The following is a 4,855-nucleotide window of genomic DNA, read 5'->3' as shown; positions in this document are numbered from 1 at the left end:
CAATCTGGCAAAACCCCATCTCTACTAAAAAACACAGAAATTAGCCACATGTGGTGGCATGCACCCATAATCCCAGCTACTCAGGTGGCTGAAGCAGGAGAATTGCTTGAACTCAGGCTGTGGAGGTTGCAGTGAGCTGAGAAAGCGACACTGCATTCCAGTCTGGGTGACACAGCAAGACTGTCTAAAAAGAAAAAAAAAAAAGTGAGCCAAAGAAGAGAAATTTCACAGAAAAAGTTTACTGATGACAAATAAGAACATGAGACGTTCAATCATCCTAGGCATTTGAGAAATACCAATTAAGGCCAAAAACGTTATCACCACACACTTAATAAAGAGCTAAATTAAAAAATAGCGGCAACATCAAATGCTGGCAAAGACAGAGAAGCTGGATCTCTTACACCACAGGTGGGACTAAAATCTCTTTTGAATTAGCTTTTTTCTAAAAGACACAGAGTAACTGTTTTTCATGTTGTCAGAGTCTGTAAATCTTAAAATCAGAATTTTGCTTACTGTACTTTCAATTAAAAATGTGCCAATTCTTTCCAATGATGTAGAGAAAATATATTTTAGTTAAGCATATCATAGGCAACAGATTTCTTACATGTCAAAAATATTTGGGAGGGTGGGGGGCTGTGGTGCAAGACTACTGCAGTCAGGTTTGCTTTATCTCCATTTCCATCACTTAACAGCAAAGAGCCTTGAAATTCTCATTCTCTCAATCTCATGTTCCCAAAGGATTATTAATTCATACCAAAAAAAATTTTCTCTCAAAAGAAAACCAAACAGGCTTTTTCAACTGTCTAATGTTGTAAACTCTTCCTCCTAAATTTGGAGTTAAGGAAGGAAGAAATTGGCTAGGCGTGGTGGCTCACGCCTGTCATCCCAGCACTTTGGGAGGCCAAGGTAAGAGGACTGCTTGAGGGGCAGGAGTGCCAGACCACCCTGGTCAATATAGCAAGACTCTGTTTTTATTGGAAAAAAAAAAAAAAAGAAAAGAATGAAGAAATACCATGCTCTATACTAAGAACTCAGACAAAATATTCTTAACGTACGAGCATTAACTAATAACACCTAAAAGATGCTTTATTTGCCATTTAGTATTCTACAGATTAAAACCCGCTTCCCATACTGGAAGAGAGCCTCCTATGTTTTAAATCAGTGCCTACTTCAAGTCTTAAAATGTTCTAACAAAACTTAAGCTGCTCCTACTATGTTATAAAATCTAGAGAACTTCATAGAAATCCAACATGGCAGCATTTTCTGAGAAATATAATCGCTGTTGTATAGGACAAGCCCCAAGTTCCACTACGGAAGCAAGCAACTGTATCCTAAACAAAAAACTCCCTAATATTAAGCTTCTAGAATACTATCTGTTGCACGACAATTACTAAATATGTGCTTAAAGAATAAGTAAATAAGATCCACCAAGTGATCTCATAATTGACATATGTAAAAAATTTTAGACGTTTTAAAAATTAAAACTACTGGTATTTTTCAACAGGTGTCAGTAGCTCATGGCCAGCACTTCAGCTGCTGGTCAGAGCACCGTGCCTAAAATATCCCAGCTATGCAGAGGCAGAGATTCCTAAATAGATGTCTGTTTGGCATAGGATGGGGCTAAGGAAGGCAGAGCGATGCTAAAATTAATGTGGGAAACAATTAGCAAGAGGAAATCACTCTAATAGCTAAAGGAAGCCAAAGGAGCAGTGGTGGATCGACTCCTGGTATGTATCTGAATAAGGAGAAAGTGTAATTATAATTCCCTTTTAAGTCAATTTTTTTTTCCCTTGATAATACCAAACTTTATCTAATCTTTTAAAAAGTCGATTAATCTCTTCAGGTTTTGAAGATTCTATATTCTGCTAAATCCTTTATGAAAACCCTGTGCAGAAAATCTGCATTTGATACCAGAGCATAACTTAGCATTTCATGATTTGAGAATCATTTTTTTCTAAAGCAGCAAGCATTTTTTTTCAATTGATCCTAAAAAATTAAAGTCTGATGTGAAACAGCAGAAAGACTGCTATTTTAGAACATATTCAAGAATACAAAAAATGGCAATTTAAGACTGTTTCAAAGAATCAGTCAAACTGAGGCTCATGCTTCTAGGATAGTATCAGTCATTACCAAAATTTCACACATTAGAAAGCATGGCAGGACAGTGGTTGTGTAAATTGGTACTGTCCTCTCTGAAGGACAATATGACAACATTTTGTAAAAATTTCACTTACACTTTCTAGCCAAAAATTGCATTTTCAGTAACCAAAAGATATACTTGGAGATGCATATTACTAAAGACAAAACCAAAAATCCAAACACCAAAAAACCCCCAAAAAACTTACTAAAGCACTACATGTTTCATGTATCCAACCTCTTCATGACTGTCCTACAGAAGTAAATACTGGCCCATTTTACAAACGGAGAAAACAGATGAAGATAAGTAAATGTCACTAGTATTTAATGGAAGTGGAACTTGAACTTCAGAATCCACACTTCTAAGTACAGCACTATGCTGCCTTGCCAGAGCAGAATAGAACATTCGAAATAACCTACTTGGCCATCAATAAATGATATGATAAATTAATATACCCAAACAACGGAATACAGTCCGTCCTCCTTATCCATGGCTTCTGCATCCATGGACTAAACCAATCCAGGATCAAAAATTGTTTGGGGCGGGGGAGGAGACAAAAAATAATACAAATAAAAAACTATAACAACTATATTAACTATTAACATAGCATTTAAATTGTAATATTATAAATAGAGATGATTTGAAGTATATGGGATGTGAGTAGGTTATATGCAAATACTACACTATTTCATATAAGGGACTTTGGAATTCGTGGTTTTGGTCCTGGAACCAATTCCCCTTTAATACCAAGGGATGATTGTACAGCACAGCTTTAAACAAGAATACAACATTTGGGCTAACACGGAAAATCTCCAGGTTAAGTGCAGAAAAGTTGGAGTTTTAAAAAAGAATGCTCTTTCTCTATATATTTAGTTCTCGAATAAGCCTAAAATATCTGTGATGTACACACGAAACTGGTGATACTGGTTACCTCTGGAAAGTAGGTATGCTGGGCAAGCGAGGCCTACCTTTTTGTACTGTTTGAGATATATATATGTACACACACATATATTTTAATTCGGGACATACATGTACACCACCTATTCAAAGTAAAAACTATTTCAGAAGACATAATCCTGCTATTGTTATTAACTAGCAGGTTAAGCTGCCTAACCTTTATGCAGTTCAGTTTCCCCACTATAAAAACCTGAAAGGTTGAAATCTGGTGATTTACCTAACCTTTGACAACATCAATACCTAACTCAGATCAGAATGGAGCTACCTCTGCAGGGGAGTGGTGGGAAGGATCTCAGAAGGTATTTTTAACCCTGCACACTAGAACTCCATTTTGGTTCTAACATCCTTTGACTAAAGGTTTTACAATCAGACAGCCATAGCTTCAAATTCAGCTCCCTCTTTTCTTAGTTGTTCTGTAACGGTGAATAAGTTATTTCTCAACTACAAAGTGGGATAATGCTCACCAAAAAAGATTATGAAAATTAAATACAAGGGCACACCTAACATAGTGCCACTGCTGATGCAGAGTAACTCTGAGGACAATCTTGCAGCAAAACATTAACCAGCTAGTATAATCATGCCTAACAACTCTGGTATGACATTTAAACTAAAAGTACAGCCTTTATTCCTCAAGAATTAGAAAATTTCCATTCTGTGCCAAACGTAAAAGACAGTTTCTCAGAATTTGTATGTTTCACAAAATAATAATTCACCAGAAATTCTCTTTTGTAATCCCGACTCGTGTATAAAAAGCACTATGTCTATTAGCTATGCACTGCTGTCACCTCAACTATACAAACTGTTAACTTATTTGAAGATTAGATACGGCGTATGTCCTCATCAACGCCTTTCCAAGAATAATTGGTTGCCTCCGACATTAACAAAGGTATTTAACGACTTCACGATTTCAGAAACCTTCTCCTGCCTGTCTCCAAAATCCTACAGACTCGCACAGCCCGCTGGCATTTACACCCAATTTAAGAAAATAGAAATTTTTGCCTGAAAACCAATTACTCTTCTAACCAGTATGATGACAGCAAACATTAACTTTCCCTTGCAAAAAGAAGCCGATAAACACAAGCCTTTCCCAGAAACCCTTCACACAAACGCTTTTTTTTTTCCACGTTGAAGACACTAACAAATCAGAATGACCAAGTAAATCCCCAACGTTTCCCTCTTACAAATTTGAAGAAGGCCGCTAAGTCTGGCAGCACAACCCGACAGTGTCACCCCACACTATCAGAGGGGATCATTCGCAAAAAGCCTTTTTCAGCGACGAAAAGGGCATCAAGCATTTATCAGAAACACACACTTCCCCAGAGAGTCTCTACAACACCCGATATCCTTAATCACTTTAAAGAATGATTGGAAAAGTTGAAGGGAAAAACCAATTATGCAAATATCCTTGGAATAAGAAGCAACTTCCCTCCGTCGCTTTTTCTACGGGTCGGGGCAATATTTAGCATTTCCAACGTAAAAATTATCTTTTTAAAAAAGGAGGGCAGCAGCAGTCACTGGCTGAGGGGCACCCACCGACCTCCCCCGCTCCGCCCGCCCCACCAGGTCCGCACGTTCTTGAGCCCCGCACCCGAGTTTGGCGGAAGGTTGCTGCTCCCGGGGCTGGCACCGCGGGCGCCGGGCCCGCCACCGCCTCCTCCCAGACAGCCATTTTTACCCGCGGAGTAGGCGGCCCGGTCCCTAGAGCGGGCTTGTTCAAACCTCCTCCCCTCCCTCCGCAGCCCAGGGTTTCCCCGGCCTCCT

At 38.8% G+C, this 4,855-nt stretch overlaps 1 protein-coding gene across 1 annotated transcript in view; it reads right to left on the bottom strand.

Moving 5' to 3' along the window:
• RAD21 (RAD21 homolog (S. pombe)) overlaps positions 1 to 4,855 on the bottom strand; it is a 30,687-nt gene that overhangs the window by 25,078 nt on the left and 754 nt on the right. The window lies entirely within an intron of this gene.

Source organism: Mandrillus leucophaeus, unplaced genomic scaffold (assembly GCF_000951045.1).
Source record: "Mandrillus leucophaeus isolate KB7577 unplaced genomic scaffold, Mleu.le_1.0 Scaffold749, whole genome shotgun sequence".
Lineage (NCBI taxonomy): Eukaryota > Metazoa > Chordata > Mammalia > Primates > Cercopithecidae > Mandrillus > Mandrillus leucophaeus.
Note: the sequence above shows the minus strand (reverse complement) of the source record. Positions and strands in the feature narration are given on the sequence as shown.